Source organism: Pelodiscus sinensis, chromosome 5 (assembly GCF_049634645.1).
Source record: "Pelodiscus sinensis isolate JC-2024 chromosome 5, ASM4963464v1, whole genome shotgun sequence".
Lineage (NCBI taxonomy): Eukaryota > Metazoa > Chordata > Testudines > Trionychidae > Pelodiscus > Pelodiscus sinensis.
In genome coordinates, this window is record NC_134715.1 from 68,143,132 (window position 1) to 68,167,460 (window position 24,329).

A 24,329-nucleotide genomic window follows, 5' to 3' on the forward strand; every position below is an offset into this window, starting at 1 on the left:
GCCATTGTAAGGTCTCTAGTGTAGCCCTGGACTAAGTGGAAAAGATAGAGCACGATTGTTTTAAAGTGATCAAAAATTGCTTGAGAGCTCAAAAGTATTACTGTCTCTGTAGTTCGTCCCCTTCCTTTCCTCCACACCCCATCCTCCCAGCCCCATGGCTGGAACAGTGTTAACAGGCCACTTCAGCTTGAGTGGTCACTTGAAGTAAGTGTTAACTATTTACATTAAACGATCTTTTTCAGTTTGTATTTAGTTGTGACACTCAGAGTTCATTTCCCAGACCTGAAGAAAAGCTGTATGCAAGCTTGAAAGCCTGTCTCTCTCACCAAAAACAGTTGGTCCAATAAAAGATATTAACTCACCTACTTCATCTCTTTCTCAAACTGCACACTGCTTCTGAACATTGGGAAAGTGATCTATATTTCATGCCCTACCCACTAGTCAAATGAATTTATTTTGTCATGTTTTAGTTTAGTTTATTGAAGTCAGTAGTCATTTTATCTTGTCACTGATTTTATTACATCCAGAACCAGTGATAACATTTTGGCTATTTGTTAATGTCAGAACACGGACTTTAATCAGTGAAAACTAAGGCTTAAACACAGGCTTTAATGAAAACAGAGTATGTAAGACAGAAAAACAAAGAGTAAAAAACAAAGGAAAGATTCAAGCATAATCTTATTGAAGCTTATCTGATACCATTAGTGATTTTGGCATGATGTGAAAAATAGAACACTCACAATTTTTTAAAAAGAGTTTTAATTGCATCTTAGCTCTTAAAGTATTATGAGTTATTTTTCATACTATCAACACTGATAATTCTTGCAGGAGAGCTAAGAAAAGGGGTTAGAATACATTATGCATGTAGTATATGATGTCATGAGTTAAAATAAATCAAGTTTGAGAAGTTTTGAGCCCACGAAAACTTATGCCCAAATAAATGTGTTCATCTATAAGGGTACGTCTAGACTACGTGCCTCTACTGACAGAGGCATGTAAAATACGCTACCCGACACAGTCAATGAAGTGGGGATTTAAATATCCCCCGCTTCATTAAAATAAAAGTGGCTGCTGCGCTGTGCCAGCTCAGCTGATTGTTGGAGGATCGGTCGACAGGGAATGCCTTTGTCGACTGCTCCCTTATGCCTCGTGAAATGAGATTTACAGGAGCGGTCGACAAAGGCGTTCCCTGTCGACCGATCTGCGTCTTGACTGCTGCTCTGTGCCGACAATTAGCTGAGCTGGCACAGCGTGGTGGCCATTTTTATTTTAATGAAGCAGGGGATATTTAAATCCCCGCTTCACTGACTATGTCGGGTAGCCTATTTTACATGCCTCTGTTGGCAGAAGCATGTAGTCTAGACATACCCTAAGGTGCCACAAGACTCCTCATTGTTTTTTCTGAAACAGACTAACACAGTTACATCTCTGAAGCTTGTTTCCAATAAGAAAGGGTCATAGATCACAGAATACAATACTCTTTGTACTCTTCAGCAATCTGTCATGAGAGAACCCTTCCTAGTGGTAAGTCCTAGGCCTCTGCTTTATTTAAGGCAGTGGTCACTAACCAGTACATTGGGATCTACTGGTAGATCTTGGAGCCTCTGACAGGTGATTTGACTGGTATGGCCAAGAGGCTATCAAGCACTGCACTTCAGCTGCCTCTCCCTGCACTGCTGCATATCTCTGGCCCTTTGCCTTGGAGCTGTCCTCCTCTCCCACTCTGTATTCTATCTCCACAGAACAGGGGTGGGAGGCACAACAGTGTTTGGGATGGAGGGAGTTTGTTGGTTGCTTTTGGGAGTGGCGCAGGGGCGGGGTAGGGGTGAGCCTGCCTTAGCTCCATTGCACCCAGGATCCATCTGTGTCCAACTGGAGTCTGCATCCTGAATCCCTATCCCAGTCACGTACCCTCTCCTGCACCCCAAGTCCCTGCCCTAGCCCTAAGCCCACCTAGACCTAAGCTCCCTTACAGAGCCTTATCCTGAACCTCCTCCTGCCCCAGCTCAGCTCAGAGCCCCTCTCACACTCCAAATCCCTTAGTCCAAGACCAGAGCCTGCACCTCAACCCTCTGCCCCTGCCTGATGAAAGGGAGGAAGGATGGACTGAGCAGGTGCAGGGCTTGGAGAAGGGGCACAAAGGAGGTGGGGCAAGGGTATTTGGGTTTGAGGTAGATCCTGGATTGCACTTGAATTCAAAAAGTTATATCATCCTTCAAAAGATTGGAGACCACTGATTTAAGGGGAAGTCCTGAGACTCTGCCACTCATCAGATTGTGTCCTCAGGTTTCAACATCCCAGTTATACATTTCCTAGTTATAAAGCCCCCAAGAGAGAAGACTTTTTCAGGGAACCAAACCTGGCTCTTCTGCAGGAGCCACAGTGTAAGTGTTTGAAAAGCCTGAAATGTATCACTACAATGTGTCAACAGGAACATAGATAAGTACTGAAGTAACTATGGCTGTGCAGATGAATCTTACCTGACTTTTTGGCTTCTACTTCCTTAGTTAAGCAGTCGTGCTTCAGATCATTGCCTTTCTTTCTGGAGCATTTGTTGAAGAGTTCTGCATGGGAGTTAACCCTTTAAGTCCCTGTACAAAAGGAGATGGGTAAACTGAGTCACACATTCATTGAAGATACAAGTCTCCCAAGCTCTCTATAGAAGTTAAACCTTATATTATCAAAATCCATAGAAATATCAAAGGACAACTGAGCATTTCCAGTAGTTGCCTATCATTGTAATCTGGGGATTCAGATTGGCAGCTGAATAATAGTTACCTTACTTCAGAGGCCTTTGAATAACAACATATCTGAAATTTAGATTCTGATTGCTCACTCACTACAACTATGAATATCTTATTTTTATCTTTTGATTCCTTTCTACATCTGTTTTCCATTTATTGTTACTGTAAAAGTTCACAAACACACTTATTGATTTATGTATATGACACAAATACTGAAATTCAAGAAGAGGTTTTTAAGCAATGAAACACTGCCGCAACTAGTCAAAATGCAATTAAGACTAACAACTAAATACTCTGAACACCAAAAATATGAACTTTATTTTCACAAGATTTTGCAACTACTTAGATTGGGCCACCACACACATGCACAAATAAGCTTCCCCTAATTGCTATAATTGGGGGAAAAGAGGCTGTAAGGTATCACTGAAGATATTTTAGAACCTTCCCTTGTTGCATGTGAAACTTTCAAGAATCAAAATGTGATTTTCTTCGAGCTAGTTTTTTTTTTTTTATTGAACACTACCTGTGGGAGATTAGAAAGAACCCTAGTCTGACTATTTTCACTTTGCTACAAAATCCAGCTTTATTGCAGCATCTTATCAATAATAATTGCTACTGAAGAATGATATGGCCCAAGAGGTGCTTGTTTAAAGTATGACAAAAAGACTCTACGGGTATGTCTACACTACAGTACTAATTCGAACTAAGCTAATTCGAATTAGCACATCCAGACTTAAAAACTAGTTTGAATTAGTGTTTTGCTAATTTGAACTAGCATGTCCACAATGAGTGGACCCTGAACCGAGGTTAAGGATGGCTGGAAGCAGTGCCGGCAGGGCAGCAGATTAGGACTTAGAGCGTGGAGCTGCTGTCTCAGGCTAGCCGAGGGCTGTGCTTAAAGGGACCCGACCCCCACCCCAGACAGACAGTTCTCAGGGGTTCCCTGCTTGCAAAGCAGTCCTGGCTTGGAGTGCCCTGAGTGCCCACACTCGGCACATCACAGCACTCGGCCATCAGCCCGGCTGCACTTGCCGCAGGCTGCCATCCGGGGGGGGTCAATCGGAAGGCTGCAGGAGAGCTTCCACCCCGAGGAGCCCGCAGAGCCACCCCAGTCCTCCCCATTGGGGGCTCGTACCCCATTCCTCCCTCACCTCCTTCCACTTACCCCTCCCTAGACCCCCTTCCTGATGTACAAAATAAAGGACACGTGTGTTCAAAAATAGAAACTCTCTTTATTGAACAAAACTCGGGGAGACTGGGAAAAGGAGGTGGGAGAGGGGAAGAGAGAGGGTGGGAGAGGGGAGGGCAACTAAAATGATCAGGGGTTTGGAACAGGTCCCATATGAAGAGAGGCTAAAGAGACTGGGACTTTTCAGCTTAGAAAATAGGAGACTGAGGGGGGATATGATAGAGGTCTATAAAAGCACAAGTGGTGTGGAGAGGGTGCATAAAGAAAAGTTCTTCATTAGTTCCCATACTAGAAGGACTAGAGGACACCAAATGAAATGAATGGGTAGCAGGCTTCAAACTAATAACAGAAAGTTCTTCTTCACAAAGCAAATAGTCAACCTGTGGAACTCCTTGCTGCAGGAGGCTGTGAAGGCTAGAACTATAACAGAGTTTAAAGAGAAGTGAGATAAAGTCATGGAGGTTGGGTCCATGGAGTGGTATTAGCCAGGTTGGGTCCATGGAGTGGTATTAACCATAGAAATGGTGTCCCTGGCCTCTGTTTGTGGAAGGCTGGAGATGGATGGCACGAGACAAATGGCTTGGTCGTCTTCAGTCCATCCCCTCCAGGGTCCCTAGTGTTGGCCGCTGTCGGCAGACAGGCTACTGGGCTAGATGGACCTTTGGTCTGACCCAGTACTGCCATTCTAAGCTCAGGGCTCAGGGTTGGGGGTCTCACTGGACCACCTTGATTTTCATGCACACCTGCTCCTGGGTGGCCATCCTGGCAGCTATCCTGCCCTAGATGGCCACTTTCCTGTGCCTAGTGCGGAGGTCGTGGATGAGGTCCACAATGTCTGCACTAGACCAGGCGGGCGCCCTCCTCTTACGGATCTGGGCGGGCTCCCGGGAGCCGCCAGCCTGCTCCCAGGAAGAGGCGGAGGGTTGGGTGGCAGCGGGTGGCTGGCTCGAGCCGTGCCAGGTGCAGGGTCTGCTGGCTGGGTGCTGGCAGACTTGCACCTGGCACGGGCACCGTAGCCAGCCTGTGCCCCTTTAAGGGCTCCGGGGCTAGGAGGGGGACAGAAGAGTTTCCCTGGTGGTGCCCAGAGTGGCCACCAGGGAAAGCTGGGGAGGGCTAGCCTCCCACTAGTTCGAATTAAGTGGCCACACAGCCCTTAATTCAAACTACTTAATTCGAACTAGGCGTTAGTCCTCATAGAATGAGGTTTACCTAGTTCGAATTAAGCACTCCGCTAGTTCGAATTAAGTTCGAACTAGCAGTTTGCTAGTGTAGCGCCTATCAAAGTTAATTCGAACTAACGTCTGTTAGTTCGAATTAACTTTGTAGTGTAGACATACCCTACGTGTCTTGCAGTATAATGAAACATAGCCTGAGCAAAGGAAACTCTCCTCCTACCATACACTGTAGGGAAAACTAATTATATGATTTTATTATTAATGAATTGAAAATAAAGGTTTGAGCGTCTATATCAAGAAATACAAGTGCAGGTAAACAACATAGTAGGATGCATTGATTTTTATTTAAAATATATGTAACTTTGCATGCCTTTTTTATGCAGCCAGAAGAACTGAGGGCCATGCCTTCTCTGCAGAGAAAGTTTCCAAAGAGGACAAACAAAATACTTAAGCCTGACAGATGGAGACATCTGCTTTACTGCTGACATTTCATTTCTTTGAAGATTCAAGCACCAAGGATCAATGTGAGTTTGTGGAAACCATAAACACAAAGACTGATCAATTACTGACAATTTTAACATCAGTTAAAGAGAAAGAGTGAGGTTTCGTAGTCTAGCATCAGAAGTAAACAACTAAATGGGGATGGGGATGCTGAGTAGTCATATTGTAGTGCAGAAAAACACCATCTACTTAGGATCAGAAACTTGATTCTAAAACAGTTGTAAATAATAGCTTTGTGGAGTAGAAGCATGGGCTTCTAGAGAACTGTGAATGGATGAGAGAGAGGGGAGCTCTAGGAATTATGTCTTGCAAGGAAGCCATGGGTATCATTATAAGCATTGAAAAAAAATTATAAGCATTGAAATTAATAAGCATTGAAATTAAAGATAACAGTACATGGTATACATAACATTTCTATATGATCTCAATCAGCAAAACTCACCATGAGAACACTGTGACATGTCACTATAGTGGGATCTACCATATTTCTGTGAGCCCTGTAGAGTTCAGGGGTTCAAGTAAACGCAGTGCAACTTGCACCACTGGCTCCTGAATCCACTCACCCATCCCCTCCTGTTGTCTAAGTTTCACTTGCCATAGTAACAAGAATGCACCTTTTTAAAAGGAGCCTGCCCATCGGCAACCAGTGACTTAGCCACCAGAGCACTTGGCAGGCAATGCATCAAACCTCCTGGGCTCCATGTAGCGCTGCAGCAGTGCTTCAAAGAGACAGTGCATTAGGAGCCTGGGATTAGCTGGGGACTCCAGCTGATCCCCAGCTCCATGTTGCAAAGCCCCTTTGAAGTGCCACTCCGGAGCAGCACTTCAAAGGGGCAGCGCAGCATTAATGCCTGTGATTAATGTATTAAAAGGATTAACACATTAATCCTGTCCTGCGTTAATTGCAGGCGTTAATGGAGGTCAATTGACAGCCCTAATGTGTAGTCCAGTGAGCTGGGTGCTTAACTTCCTATGTGGGTGATGTGGGTTCAAAAGGAACTTGAGCAGCTATGGCTGAATGCCCTACTGCTGGATGAAGAAATGATTTCCAGGCGTTTGCTGCCTCGCCCTGTTCTGCTTCAGTTGTTCCACTGTCATTCCATATACATGGGGGTCACAAGGCTAGCAATCAGCCCTGTGGAGCCTAGCAGGTTGGTGTGTGCTTAGCTTGGGGTTCAAATCCCCCTTTTTTATGCTTGTTGAGAAGGGAACCTTTCAAGTGAATGGCCTAAGTGCTGGGATAGGTGCTATGCTGACTTGTGGGCTTCATCTGCTTTTGTCTGCTGAAGCTGATCCACTTGCAGTACATATTCATCCAGCCAAAACCTCAACAAACAGACCTGTGTAGCGTACTGGTTGGGTGTGTGCCCAGCAGGTGGGAGTTCACATCCCATCCTTACTTCTTGATCTCTTACCTCCTACCACAGCTCTTAGCCCAATGACTTGAGAGGCATGTCAATGTGCTGGCTCCCTCGGGCTTTGTCTACACTATCAGTTTTTGCTGGAAGAGGCAAAGCAAAACTAGTGCTGACTAGCATATTATTGCACTTCATTTGCATAATCTATTCTGAGCCGTTTTTGTGCAAGGGGTTTTTGCACAAAAACGGCTCAGAATAGATTATGCAAATGAAGCGTGACAATCTGCTAATCAGTGCTTCATTTGCATTGCCTCTTCCAGCAAAAGCCATAATGTAGACAAAGCCACAGTGTTTCTATTTCAGGCTAGGACACAACCATTAAATAGGCATTGATGGTATGAGTTTCCCTGGTTCAAATGCCTATTCTGGCAGGCAGCAGGGCCTGTAGAGCCCTTCTAGATGATCAAGAGGCCACTTGCAGTTGCTCTTGCTCTTTTTATTAAAGAGGAATTGCAACTGGGTAGTAAAAACCCCCATTCACTCTTGTCCACATCAGGATTAGGGATGTTAAATTTAGTTTAACCAACTAATCGGCTAGTCAATCGTCGATTAGTCAATAAGCAGGGAGCCACAGTGGGGTTAGCTCCCAGGAGCTAATGCTGCTGTGGCTCTGTCTTTTAAATGGATTAAGAACCTGTCAGCTCCTAACCCATTTAAAAGGCTAAAGCACAGCAGAAGGGACCCAGGGCAAGTTGGGACAGCTGATTCCTGGCTCATGCTGGGTCCCTCCTGCTGGCTTGAGCATTTTAAATGAATTAAGACCAGAGAAGCTGGGAGGTGGAAAGGTTGGGATGGTTGTGTGTTTTGATTTGTTTTGTTTTTGCTTCACACTTGTGTGCATCCCTTGTCGTCCGTCCCCCCAACTGATTTTTCTGTGGGTCAGTGTCCCCAACCACAAAAAAAATTCCCCACCCCTAGGTACAGAGACTTAGATAGTGACGGTTCAAAGTGAGTAATGGCAGTTTGGTTTCCAGGGGGCAATCCAAATCAAGAGTCAGGGCTCTTCAGCCTTAGTACCTGGGGTTCCCTCTCCAGTGCAGGATCTATTCCAGCAAGTAGGCACAGGAACTATATCTATACAGCAGTGTTATATCAAAATAACTGACGTTATTCTGAAATAACAGTTTGCATCTACACATCAAGCAGTTATTTTGACATAATGTCAAAATAATGTTGAGCTGGAGGACTTCTTACTCCAACTCCTGTAACCCTCATTTCACAAGGAGTAAGGCAAGTCAGAGGAAGAGTGCTCTAACTTGGACTTCCTGCTGTGTAGAAGTGCCAAAAGCTGAAATAAGCTATTTCCACTTAAGCTATGCAATTGACATAGCTGAAGTTGAACCGCTTAATTTGGCTTTAGCCCTGCTATGTAGATGTTCCCTTGCAGAGTTCCAGGCCATTCTCATTAGTGTCTCTTATTGGTCTCCCTATGTGCTCTTATTGGTCTCCCTATGAGCTTCCTATCCACCTGCTGCCGCTGCTGCTCCCCAGTAAACCCCACACAGGTCTGCACCTAGCTGTATCATCTGGAAGCCAGAGTCTGTTCTGCAGGTGACTATGGGCTTCTTTCCAGCTCCTTGCTGGCATGTGGCTCCCATTCTGTGTCAGGTCAACTGCAGCCAGCCACTTCCTGTTTCAGGACCTTTCCCCTTACCTAGCCAAGGAAAGGAAAATACAGTTGAGAGCCTAGTCTTCTGCTTTGCTGATCCATCACAATGCACATAGATATGGTGCCCAAGAATTTAACTTCTGTAATCATATACAATCCTTATTATGACAAAAGTTGTCATGAGTGTTCACATATTTAAAGGCTTTATAACACAGCATGGTTTCCTCTTTGGCCTGGGATGGAGACTCAAACTGAAAAAAAATCTATTTTAAAAAAAAGTAACCCCAACTTGGTCTCATTCTTCCCCTAAGCAAGGTACAGTCTCAGCTTTTTTCTCTGCCATTTTAAAAAATTCACTGCAGTGTGTCTTACATGGGGAGGTCACCTCTTTGCCTTGGACAGATGTGTCATTTTGTGGGCAACAGACTAAGTAGAAGACATAAATCCGCTGAGCCAGGAGGATAAGTGTGGCACAAGAATAAGAGGGTGTTGCCTCCAACTGGGGAAAACAACCTACACCCATAAGCACAGTGCTTAGGCCTTAATAGGAAACTTGGCAGGCAAACCAAAAGTAACCCACTTAACTAATGGGAACAATGCTTACAATCCAAAGTGGGGGGTTAATGAAGCTCGGGACAGTAAAAGCACAGAATAAGGGTGGTTCACCCTGAAAGAATCGGATTACTAAGGGTAAATTTAGAAAAGGGGAATTCAACACGGCAATGCCAGAGTTTTAAGTCATCCTGCAGTCTAGTGAAATTCACACCAAATTACACACCCAACCTTTCTATACAATGCATGGTAAGAATTAGTCACCTAAAAAGATTCACAGAAGCAATCATGCTAAGCAGAGAGCTGCCTAAACCAGCTAGGAGAAGGTGTGGCATAAGCCCTGACCCCCAAAGGGGATGCCTGATTCTTGATGGGAGGGAGGACTTGTCTTTGCTCAGGATTCACAACTGTAATCATGGGTGGCAGGTATAAGAGGGAAGGGGAGCCAATTGTAGTGTATGGATGGGGTCACAGGTGGGGAAGTTTGCCTCATCAAGTGGCAGTTTCACCCACCTCAGTTACCCTCAATCTCTAGTCCAGTGGTTAGGATCCTTGCCTGGGTTGTAGGAGAGCTTAGTTCAAACCCCCCTGCTGCCTGTTCAGCAGGAGTTTGCACAGGGATTTCCTACCTCCTAGGTGACTGCAACTTTGTGGTGAGCCCTCCTTGTCCAAATCCCCTCTCTTTCTCAAGAGGCCGTTCTTAGGATGGGGAGGAGATTCAGATAGGGATTATACTCACCCACCTAACTCTCCCCAGGAGGTCAAAAGAGCAGGGGAGTCTCCTGGGGTCTACCTGGACCTGTATCCTGATAGTGGTGGGCAAGAGTGGGGGTTGTTAGTGCTCAGCAGCAATTCCTCTTTAATAAAAAGAGCAGGAAGGGCTGCAAATGGACTCTTGATCAGCTAGAAGGGCTCTACTCTGACACCCAGAGGTCTTGCTGGATGGCAGATCAGGTATTTGATCCAGGTGCACTTATAGCTTAGGTGGGCACCCTAACCCCCATACCATAGAGGGCTCTACATGCTTGCTGTGCCTCAGTTAATCTATAGCTAAAGTGGAACACTTGCAGTGACACTCATTTCTCATCAAGAGAATGTGAACCAGCACCTCCTTGCCTCTGGGGCAGGCACCCAACACACAGGAGTACAGAGGAAGGGAGCCAAAAAAAAATGGCTCAGTTCTCATTTAATATTTACTGAACATGACCAGCTGTCACTAAAAAAGGCTAAAGGCACTGCCACCTCTTACCACCTGCTAAGATAGGCCATTCATTTGAGATGTTGTTCAACTCCCTTCTCAGGGAGCATAAACAGGAGCTGAACCAGCACTTGCAGGCTATGTCTACACTGGCACAATCTTGCGTCAGAGCTATGCAAATAAGGCTAAGCGTGGAATATCGCCGAGCCTCATTTGCATATCTAATGATCCGCCATTTTGCAGAAGAGGCTCTTGCGCAAGAAGGAGCTGTCTACACAACCCCTTCTTGCACAAGAAAAACCCTCTCGCGCAATGCCGCTACGCTGACTATTTTCAGGAATAAGGAGGTCCTTGCTGGTCAAGGATACTTGCAGCATGACCCCAGTCCTGTGCCAGGCCTGCTGGCCAGTACTGCAGACCTTCAGATCTAGGGGAGGTTGCAGCCCCGCTACCTGCCAGGCCTCCGGAGCCAGGGGAGGATGTGGCTGCACCCTCTAATGGGCTCTGTGAAGCTGGAGGAGGCTACAGTTGTGCTGCCAATTGATGCTCTGGGACTGTGGTAGGCTGGAGCCTTGCTGCCCACTAGCTCTCTCGAGCTTTGGGGTAGGGGAGATTGAGGGTGCTACCTTGGGACTGGAATGAGGCAAGGGCCAGCAGCCACACTGGGGCGGGGAGAGGCTGGGCAGGAGCCAGCAGGCTACAGTGCAGGGGGGAGCATGGACTCTGGTGCGGCTGGGGGGGAGGTTTGCCTCCCCAAGCCATGGGGTCACCCACCATCCATGGTATTAAACCACAAAAGCTCGTAATCCTATATATTTTTGTTAATCTCTAAGGTGCCACGGGACCACTCGTTTTTAATTAAATTTTGGCTAGGCCAGGAACTGCTTCCAACTTCCTGTCACCTGGAGGTTTGGCTGTAGGCTTAGACTGTACAGGTGTGGATCTGAATCTGCCCTGGTACTAGTGTCTACCCCTGTTCTGTAATAGCTCTGGGCTTGCTCCTTTCTTGTTTGTTGAAGCTGTTCTGCTTGAGTTAAAATTAAGTAAAATGAGTAATTTTGTATCCTCTGCAAATTTTGCCACCCCTGTATTCTTACCCCTTGCTGCCTCTCAAGATCATGTCATCTGAAGAAGTGGGTTTTGGCCACGAAAGCTCATTATACTATTATATATATTTATTAGTCTCCAAGGTGCCACAGGACTACTCATTTTTGTCTATTGAAGTAATTAAAGGATTGTTACATGATCACGAAAATGTTGCCAGCAAACAAAAGGTAGAAGTAGTGTGCTCGAGCTAGGTATGGGTACCAGTGCCGTTCAACTTATTCATAAATTATCTTGAAAAAGGGTCAGACTATGTTAGTCTGTATCTACAAAAACAACAAGGAGTTGTTTCAAGAACTTATTGTTTTTGAAAACCTGGTAAGGAGGGGTGGGAGCCAGTGCCCATGGGGAGCAGGCTTTTACACTGGCTCCCCACACGTGCCCACTCTGGCAGAGCTGCCTTCTCCCCTCACCTCCGCTGCCTCCGACAGAAGCATCAGCACAGGAGCTGACACATATGAGGCAGGAGCTGGCTTCCGTGGAGCCATCTACACGCTCCCCTGCTGCCTCTCACAGAGGCAAGGGGAAGCAGACAAAAGCCCTCCCAATGTTGTCTGTGTGGGAGGCAGCAATGGGGGACAGGTGGCTCCTCAGAGCTGGCACACACAGAGCCAACTTAAAAACTGGCTCCCCGTGCATGTTGGCTCCCGCCTACCCCCCTCTGTGGGAGGCTGCCTCTGTGGGAGGCATGTGTGAGGAGTCATCTTAAAAGCTCGTTCCCCATGGGCACCACCTCCCAGCCCCTTGCTGCCTCTGATACAGAGGCAGCAATTAAGGTGGGTGTATGTAGTAAATATGATTAACGATAAGCCCAGTCTTATTGGTTAATCGTGTAATCAACTATACACTAACATCGCTAGTTTAAAAAACTGTATTGTAAAAGTGGAGCATGTGTGACCCAAAGTGAAATATCTTGGGGAAAATCTTCATTGTAAAGCCTACATGCTTTGGTACTTTGTTTACAAGAGAACATAACAAAGAAACTGATTCTTTTAAAACTTTTTAACTATAAAGAGTAAATCTTCAAAGCAGTCCATGGGAGCCTTGCACACAAATCTCATTATTTTCAAAGCTGCTTAGAAACTCTAGCCCTCAGAGTCAACATACCACAATACATTCTGAAGTATGATTTCAAAGAGGTACAAATGCTTCTAACAATTAGTTAAGTTTTAGAAAAAGAAAAAAAATACTAGAAGGATTTAGAAGGCTTTGGAAGGAAAGAATTACTGAGGGTTATGTATTAAGGAGGTAATTGAAAATGATTCAGGGGGGTACAGTAGGATGTGGATGTGCTTAAGGCAGCTGGGAGATTAGTTCAATTGAAGGCTGGTAAAACTGACAGCAAGGGAGCTGGATTCAGTTATCAATCATACTAGCTCCTTTGGCTTTATTGGGGTGACTCGATTTACACAGCTGAGCCTAGGACGATTAAGTCTCAAAAGGTTAAAAATAGAAAGCTGCAAAAGCTTATGAAGAAAAAAACAGAAAAGATACTGTTCGGTGTTCCTGTGCCAAAAATACTTGCATTTTTGAACTTCAAACGCCAAATAGACAGTACTGAGCAGTTGTATGCATTCAATTCTCAGGGCTCTTGGAGAATTAAGTGAATTAATAATAATGGAAGCTATAAACAGTTTGCAGTGAAGGCTGGCTTATCAAAGGCACAAATTAATTGTCACAAGAATTGTGCATCATTTGAAAGATGGATGATTACTGAATGAAGGTTTTCAAAGAAATGGACTATTATATGAATGATAATACAGTAATTTACTTATGAAAAATTCAGTGAGGGAAGATCCTGCAGATCAAAAGATACTTTTCCACTTACTCAGCTAAATTCTTCTTAATATACAGCATGGATTGTCTTTTATTCATCACTGCTGGCTTTTGACAGTGTATTAGTTTTAAAAATGCATATTTTCAAAATGAATATTTTTAATAAGCAGGTGGTTAGCATATTGCACATAGCATTTCCTATATCTACAATCGCACACAGGGAAATATAAATGTTATGTGAAACAATTTACATTTAATTTATAATTAGATTATGATGCACTTCAAGACGTTATTAGCTGCAGCTATTTAAGTTTTTCTGACAATTGCATTCTAGAAGATACAACAAAAATCTTTGCTATATGACTATGAAAACCTGAGATTTCAATCACATAAATTTCAAAACTAAGAGTGCGGTGGAATAATTAAAACCACATTAGCTACAAAAATGTCCAGGCTGATCTTTTTGTATTTTCATAGGATCTTAGAAAAAATTAAAAACAGGTATTTCTTATTTTTCATAAGTTATAAAATGTGGTATGTCTATAAACAGAATGCTTCAGTGTCATGTGTCTGTACAGTACATTACAGGACTAGGTTAACAAATAAAAGACTGAAAGAGAGTTTGTTGCAATAGATTGTTGTGCTTTTGGACACAGTCTTGAGTGAGAGCTGCTGTGTGGAGACATGACACTGCTCAGAGCATATCCTATTTATGCTGCTTTTAGTGTTATGATTTCAAAGATATGGACAGACTGTGAAAACTGATTACTGCTATTTTTTCCCTAGTTCAATCCCATTTTAAAAACATGGTTGGCCACTTTTGATTTGAAGACAAAGCTTCAGTTTTTTTGCATCTTCGTTACTCTTTTGTATATCCGCTGTTTCACAGCGGCTTTGATTCAGTACACTTGATCCAGGCACATCACGGAAAGGGAAGTTACACTGTGCAGTAAGGACAGTTCTTTGAGATGTTCCCTGTGGGTGCTCCACTGTTGGTGTCAGGCTCATCCCAACAGTGGAGCACCCACGGGGCATCTCTCTGGTCAGGTTGTGCATATGCAAGAGGGAGTGCATGTTGTTCACACCTTTGGAGTTCACGCAAATGACATGACTCCCCTCAGTTTTCTTCGTGTACACCCAGTTGCATAGAATGGAGCTGAAGAAGATAGGAGGAAGGATGGGTTGTGGAACACCCACAGGGACACACATCTTGAAGAACCATCGATACTGCACTCCCTTTCTTTTTTGAGTGATGTCCCCATGGGTGATCCACTGCTGGTGACTCTACAGCAGTACTCACAGTACTATAGGCAGGCTTCAGATTATGGATGACAGAATCACGTGAGCAAAAGCAGAACTTGTCTCCATTCATGAGGATATTCCATAATGTCTCATGAAGGTGTGGTTGGATGACCACGTAGCTGCCACGCAAATATCCTTGAGGTAGCTATGGCCCGTGTAAAATATGCTCTTGGGGGTGTCAGAAGTGGTCTGTTTTGCAATGAGTTACATTGGGTGATCTATAATGTAATTAGTTTGGAAATACGCGGTGAAGATAATGGTGTGCCTTGAAAATGTTCCTCAAGGCAGAGAAATAGTGTTTGTGATTTGCAGAAAGGCCATGTATGGTCTATACAGGCAGTCCCCGGGTTACGTACAAGATAGGGACTGTAGGTTTGTTCTTAAGTTGAATTTGTATGTAAGTCGGAACTGGTACCTATTGTAGGGAAATCTCTAGCCAAACATTTCTCCAGAGCTCAGTTTTATTCTCCCACACCTCACTTCCCTCAGTCCTTTATTCCCAAGCTGAGGTGTCTGCTGAGAAAAGCTGCTCCGCGTCTCCTGGGTCTGCTTGGGGGGGCGCTAGCTTCGCATCTCCCTGGTCTGCTGGGGGGAAGCAGCTAGTGCGGGGTTGCCTCACCCCATTTGTAAGTAGGGATCCGATGTAAGTTGGATCCATGTAACCCGGGGACTGCCTGTATAGAACGATAATGTCCCGGGGACATCCAGGGTGCATTATATCACCACTTCACACGAAGCATAAGGCTTTGGATGAAAGGTAGGGAGGACAATGGATTTGTTAATGTGAAATTCTGAGCATACGTTAAATAGAAAGGAGGGGTGGGGTTGGAGGACTAATCTGTCTTTATGAAACAGAGTGTAAGGTGGTGATGCTATAAGTGCAGCACTCTCACTAAATCATCTCACCTATGCGATTGCTATTAAAAACACCGTCTTTGCTGTTAATAGGGGGAGCGAGCATGTGGCCAAGGGTGTGGTGGGTTTTAAGGGTGCGAGCGCCACACCCCGTTACCCCTGTCCGCGCCCCGGGCCGGGGCCGGCGGGGTGGGGTGGGGCTCCGCGAACCCACCGCCTTCGAGAACCTCGTAGTCCCGATGTCCGGGGTCCGTAAGTGAGCCCGGGACTGGGTGCGATCACCCCTCGCCCTGTATGGGGACGAGGGGGCTCGGCGGACCCAGTCCGGTGCCTTCCCGGGCGGCCCCTGGCCGGGGCTCTTGAGCCATCCCTCTAGTCTTGATCCCTTCCTCTCTCACCCTCTTGGCAGGGGGAGGTTGGGTAGTGTGTTCGGCTATTACAGCCTGGAAGACCTGCGCTGAGGTCAGGGTGTGGGGAGTGGGGGACCCGGGCCCACCCTCGCCACCGGGTCCCAGCCCGAGGCCCTAAGTGGGGCGGGTGCCTTAAAGCGATCCCCCCACAGCAGGCGGGGCAGCCGCCCGAAACTCGCCTGCCCACAGGCGCCGAAACGGCCCCGCCTCGGACTCCTTCCACTCCCGCGCCGCCGGCCCCCTGGGCCGGCGCAAGGTTAAGTCACTTACCCCATCGCAGACGCCGTGCCCATCCCAGGGCGAGTCACCAGATGCCGGTGTCGTCTCCCTTCGTTGCCCGGAAGGCCGGGTGCTTGGGGTGCCAGGAAGCCAGGGTGGCTGCCCTCTCGCTCCCCCCCCCTCTGAGCGTCCCCGAGCCCCTGTTATGGGCGCGGGCGGGTGACGTCAGGGGCGTAAGCCCCACCCCCTCCGGGGTTCTCCAGTCCGGCTCCCACCGGAGCACACATGTGGCTCCGCCCCGGGGCGCAAACCGTTGCGCCCTAGCTGGGCGTTTCGCTGCTGTCCGGGGCTTCCCCCGCTTCCCCCAGCGCGCGCCCGCCCCCGCTTCCTGCCGCGGCGGGGCCAGCGGCTCAGTGCCGAGCGGCTTTTGGCCGTCCATGGCCGCCGCTTCCCGCTCGGGAGGGGGGGCCTCCCCCGCTCCTAGTGCGGACCCTGCTGGGTCCATCACACAGGGCTCAAACAGAGGTCTAATTAGTGTGTTGAACACAAGGTCCAGATCCCACATGAGGGCTAAAGGTCTGTGCAGAAGGTTAAGGTTATGCAGCCCTCTAAGAAATCTCTTCACGATAGTTTGCGCAAATGTCAAAAACCGCATTGATTGGAGGGTGGAAAGCCACCAACACAGCAACACTTCTCCCCAGTTAGAGCACCAATGTGGTAAGACCAATCTGGAGATGAAGGATGGTGATAGGAATATCATGGTCGGTGCCCCTCATTGGGTGTAGTTGATCTTACTGGGGAGGAAAACACGCTCCTGCAATGATCATCTTATTCACTTGTAGTGCGAAAGGACTGGTGATCCTGGTGAATGGGGGGATCCCATGATGGATGATGAGGACCAAGAACATTGTCTGTGGGGGATCTTGCGTGGTGATCTCTAATGTATCCTCAACATTGGCACCAGAACGTCATGACTGTGCTTGCAAGCAAAGAAGTGGCAAATAGAGGAATGCTCAAGTGGTGCCAATGAACGCAGTGCTAGTGGGGAAGGCACCAGTCCTGGGCTGAGAGATTGAGGTAAGGATTCGGTCAACTTCACCTTGGCCTTTGTTGGTGCCAGCATTTTGCTCGGCACCTATGGCACTGGCAGTGCCGGTGTCTTGTCCAGTTCCCGGACGTCCGACACCTTCGGAGCTGCTGGTGTCGATGCTGCAGACTGTGGAGTTTGTGGTTTCGGTTCTGTGACCGATGTGGCACTGGGGCACCCCGTGCCAGAGGTGCCCGATTTATCTCCCGTGCTGACTCCGGGAGGGAGGGAGCAGGCTGGAGATACTCCCTTTTTTGCAGGCCACTTAGATGAAGGCGGACCTGCCCATTTTTTATGTTTAGTTGGAGTCTGTTACTAAATACTCCCCTCCTTAGCTCTTTTGAGGCTCCAGAGCCTTATCAAACAGCAACATCCTGAGTCTGAGTTCTGTCTTTCCAGGCCCTTGCCATAAGGATACAACAGTGCACACATTTCTGCGGAATGTGGGCTTCTCCCAAGCAGCAAATACATGACCCATTGCCATCTGAAGTGGCCAGAGGGTTGCAAAGCTTGCCGCACATTTTAAACCCAGGAGAGGCAGGGTTTTTTTTAATTTTTTGCTCCGCTTTTGCATGAGGCGGGCTCTTTTTCTTTTCTTTTTTTTGACTCAGCATTGTCTACCTGTCTCTTGTATGTTGTAATAGACTCTTGTAATCTTTCTGCAATCCTTTCCTATTTTCTCTCTGTCTCTCTCAAAAGGGCCATGGCAGGCCCGGTTTTACTATGCTGCCTGACGGCGGTGTTGACGCCTGTGACGGGGCAGGCAGTGAGGCAGCGCCGCCCCGCACTAGAGGTGGCCCCGGACCATGGGCTGGAGATCAGGAGGGGGGTCCACGTGGCGGCAGGCAGGTGGCGGATAGCCGCAGGGCCGAAAGGGGCGTGCCAGAAGCAGCCGGCGGCACCGTGATTGCGGACTGCCAAGCAAACGCAGCGCAACCGGATGACGTTGCCAGTGCCATCACGCGTGAGCCCCGGAGGAGCAGGGCAGGAAGCGCGGGGGTGGGGCCGGCAGCAGACGCCGAGGCGGACAGTTTAAAAGGGGTAAGGAGCCCGGACAAAAGGGGTGACAAGCTGGAGCGAGAGGATGCCCACCCCAAGAGGAGAGGGATGGTGAGCCTGGCTCCGCACTGGGAGCCATAGGGGTCGTCGGGGAAGAAGTGGCCCATGGCAGGGCTGTGGAACCCGTGAGTGGAGGGTTTAGGGGCTACAGCCCCCTCCATTGAGTAGGGACGAGTGTCGGGGCTCTGAGAGAGGGAGGGCCCGAGCCCCCTTCCCCAACCCTGGGGGTACATTTACGCCAAACCCCTAGGGGCTCTTGCGAACACAAACACGGTCCAGAGTAGGACCAGTCAGAGAGAACCACATGTAGGCGCCTAATGCCGTAGACATTTTTCGTCTCATACGGGTGGAGTCTGGGACTATTTGGGGGAACCAGTGACAATGCCATAACTATTTACATGGAGGAATAAGGGTTGTTTTTTTTAAGTAACAAATGTAAATAAGGAATAACAAGAAGAAGAACTTTAAACTAACCAATAACTGAATTCTTAACTACAGGTACCCAAAAGGGAGGAGAGGATCGGACTCCATCTGCGACCGAGAGTGGTACAAAGACAACTGAGGGGAGTTGAGCTGCTTGCGCTAACTCCGAAGAATCTCCCCCTCCTTCCCCTGCGCATGTGTGGTCCAAGCAGATGCTGCTGGAAAAGTCTCAATCTGCAGCCCTGGGATGAGCCTGATACCAACAGTGAAGCACCCATAGGGACATCACTCAAAGAAGAACAGAGCAGATTGGCTTATTCTCTGAAAGAGAATATTTACATAATTCTAGTAAGTGAACAGAAAAAAACTATTGGGTATATTTTCAAAGACACAGACGGGATTTACGTCCCCAATGACTTTCAGTATGAATTAGATGAATGAATGTCCCTTGTATATGTGGAAATCTCTCATCTTTTGGCCTATATTTTGATAGGGTTACTTTGTGTGGGCAGGCATCATGTGTCTCCGCCCCTCAACTGCTATCAGGGATTATACGTTCTGCCTGAACCTCACGTCATACTACCAGAACCTTTAAGTCAGGGGCGGGGAAACCCCTGGGGAAACTCAAAAGCTCAATCTGGCCTCCAGTTTAATTTTATCTGGTCCATGGCAAGCCTCCATGTCACCAGCCAGAGGCGTATCCTCTTGCTGCAGTGCTGGAACATGAGCATTGACTTGCTCCACTGTCGGGGGAAGCCCAGAGCATTAGTGGGTGGGTTTTTTTTGTCTGCTTCTACATACTCCGATTTTTCAGAGGGTCAGTGGTCCCATGTTTTAAGTTGTTCATACTCCTCTCCCGCCATTTACTTCAATGGGTCAAGATTTATACACTTCATATCCTCTGGGTTGTCTGCTGCATACCTATCCTATATACCAGAGCTGAAACAAGCAGGCCAAATCTTTCAGATCCTGGTCAGCATGCACTTTCAAATGATCTGAGTGATCTTATTCATGGTCAAAAATCCTTGGACATTGATCCAATCCTAAAAATTCTTCAGCTAAACACTGAATGTTTCTCAGATGCTAAATGCTCCATTCTTCAATTCCTAGCCTCCAAATATAACATGGAAATAATCTGCCTTTAGGAAGCATGTCAACTCCATTTCTGCCAGCTGCCTTAACATGGAAGGTGAGTTATGAGTTACTTTCTGCATAGTAAATATGGACGTGCTACCGACATTAGAGTATATCTTGGTGATATAGAATCACTCCTCACTAACACAGACCTCAGTGATGCTCCTCTGAACTCACCCGGACCACCAGCAAATGCAATCATCTACTTCAAGTTACAATCAAGTGCACTGAAAAACTTCTTGATATTGTCCAATCCTTACTGAAGTTGGAGTAACTATTGTAAGCAGTAATAAAATCCTCACTGGAACTACTGGAAATCAAACTAGCCGACTTACACACAATTCATTGGCCATTACATCACTGTATCCCATGCATCTCTGTGGAAGCAACTTATATATAATTCACAAGATACACATTTATAAAGCTGCCACTAAGTCAATTCCGAGAGGTTCTCATCAAGCCTATATTCCCCGCGTACATAGGAGTGTGCAGAATTGCTCAGAGAATATTAAGAGAGATCCAAACATTACCACATATCTTTCTGTTAGCTTGAATGCTTTTAGAAGAGCAAGATGAGAGAGCAGGCCACAGTGGAAATAATGGTGTAAAGATTCAGCTGCAAAGCTAGGGCACTAATCAGAAAACTCTCTGACTCAGAAGCCTCCAGCACAGCATCATTATCCATTTTCTCCAAACGGAATCTCTACCCACCCAATAAATGTCACAAAGGCAGACCAGACAAAAAGTTTGAAGGATAGGTGAAGAAGAAAGTGCAGCAATATAAATAGTTCATACCTGAAACTAAAGACTTCCAGTTTTTCACTGCAGATGAAATAGAAAGGCAGTCAAAATACTAAAAACAGGTAAAGCCTGTGAACTGGATAATATCTCTCCCAAATTCCTGAAGCACCTTGGAATCTAGCCATCTTTCTAGCTACTTATCCAGGGCAGTAAAATAAACTGTATCACTCTAAAGTCTGCAGGAACCAATAGTGAAACACAGGTTGAAACTCTCTAGTCCAATAACATAAGAACGGCCGTACTGGGCCAGACCAAAGGTCCATCTAGCCCAGTATCCTGTCTACTGACAGTGGCCAGCACCAGGTGCCCCAGAGAGGGTGGACCGAAGACAATGATCAAGCGATTTGTCTCCTGCCATCCCTCTCCAGCCTCTGACAAACAGAGGCCAAGGACACCATTTTATCCCCTGGCTAATAGCCTTTTATGGACCTAACCTCCATGAAACTATCTAGCTTCTCTTTAAACTCTATTATAGTCCTAGCCTTCACAGCCTCCTCTGGCAAGGAGTTCCACAGGTTGACTACACGCTGTGTGAAGAAGAACTTTTATTAGTTTTAAACCTGCTCCCCATTAATTTCATTTTGTGTCCTCTAGTTCTTCTATTATGGGAACTAATAAATAACTTTTCTTTATCGGCCCTTGGGATCTGACCAGTACCGAACCAGAGAGTTTTCTGAACCATGGGAGATCAATATTGCATTGAGTGGGTCTTGGTTTTTTTTCACCAATGGCAGTAAATGGAATAATGCATGCATGCAATGCTGCTTAATAACATAGGACTACTGATACACCCTATAAACACGCCTAGGCTTAGCTAAGCTTTGTCAGCTCTCTTCATAATAAAGTGTTAGTGTTGTTACACAATTGTACTGTATTGCAACAAGGAAATAAGTAGATGACACACGAATACATGCTTATGCTAGTGATGTTATCAACACTTTCATTGCTTACTGGTATCTCAGAAGACATTTAGGGGTAAATTAGAGCTAAATAAAAGCACAGAATATTGAGAGCCAGGACTGGTGGCTGAATGCATTGAAAGTGGAAAGGCTTATCCTTCAAACAATTGTCCCATTGCTGCTGATATCCTGAGAAAAGATCAAGCAGGTTTCAGCCAAACCACAGTGTCTCTGATTGACTACTGCCAGTCAGAATCTACATCAACAATGGCTTCCCTGCGCAGGCAGAAGATAGGTGTAATGTTTCTAGAGCTTACTGCTGCATATGACACTGTCTGATATCAAACCCCTGTACAAGCTAGGGATGTAAAATCTCATTTAATCAGTTAACTGATTAAAAGTTGTGTTTCATCTGTTAACCACTTAAACGGGGGCCGATGGGGAGCTGTTCCAGCTGAGCTGGGCTGGAGTGGCTCCCCTCCCACAGCATGGCACAGCTGCCCGGCTGAGTTGAAGTGGCCCCTGCTCATGGCGTAGCTGGCTGCTCAGGCCAGGCTGGGCTTTCCACACTGCACCATAACCAGTAACTGGCAGCCCAGTCAGGATGGAACAGCACCCCTGCTTGCATGCTCCAGCCTAGCTAGGCCCTCTGTGCTATGAGTGGAGGGGGTACTTCAGCTCAGCTGTTGTAGAGCAACTCCTTGTCCACCCACAGTGCAGCATGGTGAGCCCAGCCACAGCAGCCCCCAGCTGGGCCCAGTGCTGGTTAACCAGTTACCACAATAAGCAAGTCATTAAGGTAATGCTTACTGGTTAGCCCTTAACATTCCTAGTACAAGGTATAAATGATCCTACCAAAGTGGATTGTCCTGGCAGTGTAGCTATTCTCACAATTTCAGGGTAACTGTATCTGTATTTCTCTTACGTGGTCCATTGAGGACACCTGCTTAAAAGTTTCTGGCTTCCAGCTATCACTTTTCTTGGGAAGAGACCCATGTTTCACTCCCTCCTTACTGGGCTCTTTAAGGCTGCACAATTCTCCATCTACACTGTGATATCCCCAGCAAACCAGACTGACCAAGTGGATGTCTACACTGCATGTTTCTTTTGGTAGAGTACATACCCGCATAACCCCAGTTCTGTATAAATAGTGTAAACAATAAGGTAGGGGTTTGGCAAGTAAACATGTGTAAAAGGCATGGATATGTATGTGAGTACATACACCTATGTTCTCTACTTGCCCAAGCTATGCCTTTGTCTGCATCATTGTTTTTAGCAACATAGTTCCCCACTACATCCCCACTTCTGGAGCCTTTTGCTGCTGCTTGAAAAGACTTCCTAACAGGGAAAGGCTTTGGCAGGGAGAAGGCATCTGAAAAAATTTCACCTTTCCCATTGCCTCCCCATCCACAGAGCCTTTCCTCTCCACAGATAAAGATTCTGGCAGTGGGGAAAGGCTCTGTTAGCACCTCACAACTAGGGCCATTCCCTGATGAAGTGAAAGGCTCCAGTAATCAGCAAAATTTCCAGCAGCTTCACATCACTGGAGCCTTTCCTTACAACAGGGGAAGGCTCTTGCATTGGGAGATAGCTCTTGAAAAGAAAGAAAAGCTATGATCAATGTGTTTACTACACTTAGAAGTACCTATATTCTTGAGGTACAAGCATTACAGACAACATATTAAAAACAATAAAAGAACCTACACAGTTTCCATGAGGTCACCCTACACACCTACATACCTTACATGAGGCCACCCTAACTCTGTCTTTGGGCTCCAGTAGGTATCAGTCCTTCAAAACCCACAACTGAGGTTTTCCCATGCTTATAAGGTCATAGTTCATAATGGTCTCAGATTCAGAATTAGAATAACGTCTGGGGAGAGCAGCTATTTCTTTACTGCATTCAGGCCTCTGATCTCAAGTCTCTAGGAACAGGTGATCAGCAGACTCACACCTCAGGGCATAGTTTCAAAAGGCCAGGCTTTTGCATAACTGGAGGTAGGGTATTTACATTTACCTCTCCCTAAGTATGCCCTGGAAAATCAAAGTTCATACTTATTGCCCCCAAAAGTCCATTTTTGGCTGGCATGTTTTCAATATTATCATAGGTGAGCGCAGCACATTTCATTAGGGTGTGCACCCAAAGAATTTTTTTTAAATGTGCTCTTTGACCCCCATTAGCCACACCTCCTGATCCCCATTAGCCATGCCTCTGGGGGTAATACTTTTGGGGCAATATGGACATGTAGAAACCATTTCATATTTATCTAGAAGCCGTTTTGTATAACAGAAACCATTTCAGCTTTTCTCTTTGGCACATAGACTAGCGTGAACTTTGTCACCCCGTGAGAAGAGGCCTACAGGATGGGCTATTGAAATGTGTTAATTGGGCTGGTTGAGACAGGAAGTGTACTCCCTTGTACCTGTCCACCATCTTGCTGATAAGGTTTTGTTTTTCCTAGTTTAATTGATTATTTCTATAATTGGATGCCCTGATGTCAGACTGTTTGGCTAAGGGTATAAAGATACTAGGATTGATTGTATTAGCCAGCCTTACTGGGCCCGGCTCTGCTGGAACCACGTTTGGCTCACTTGGCTTTACTGATCAATAAAGCTGTCTGTTTAGCCACGTAAACTGAGTGAGGTTATTGCTTCGACAGACACATGACCAGAAATAAAAGGTGTCATGTGATACCCACTCCCCCAAGGACTTTTCCCACCATCCTCTTACCAATATGGATTAGTTTGGCTCTCACCAACTCTCCCCCCCCCCCCCCCATACGACTATCCTACAATTCCTTTAACTCAATGTGTATGACATTAACTTGGGGAGTGGAGTGGCTGGGGGAAGTGTCCCCTATAAGAGTTTCCTCC

At 46.4% G+C, this 24,329-nt stretch overlaps 1 long non-coding RNA gene across 11 annotated transcripts in view; it reads right to left on the minus strand.

Annotated features, from left to right (window-relative positions):
* The window catches only part of LOC102454898 (uncharacterized), a 105,349-nt gene that overhangs the window by 53,013 nt on the left and 28,007 nt on the right, over window positions 1–24,329 (minus strand). For 9 of the 11 annotated variants that reach the window (XR_012904227.1, XR_012904229.1, XR_012904230.1 and 6 more), the window contains exon 2: window positions 2,481–2,591. This is a non-coding gene — a long non-coding RNA (uncharacterized LOC102454898). Of the gene's footprint in view, window positions 1–2,480; window positions 2,592–8,540; window positions 8,588–24,329 lie in introns of those variants that run through there. The other 2 variants (XR_012904233.1, XR_012904232.1) reach the window with 1 other exon arrangement.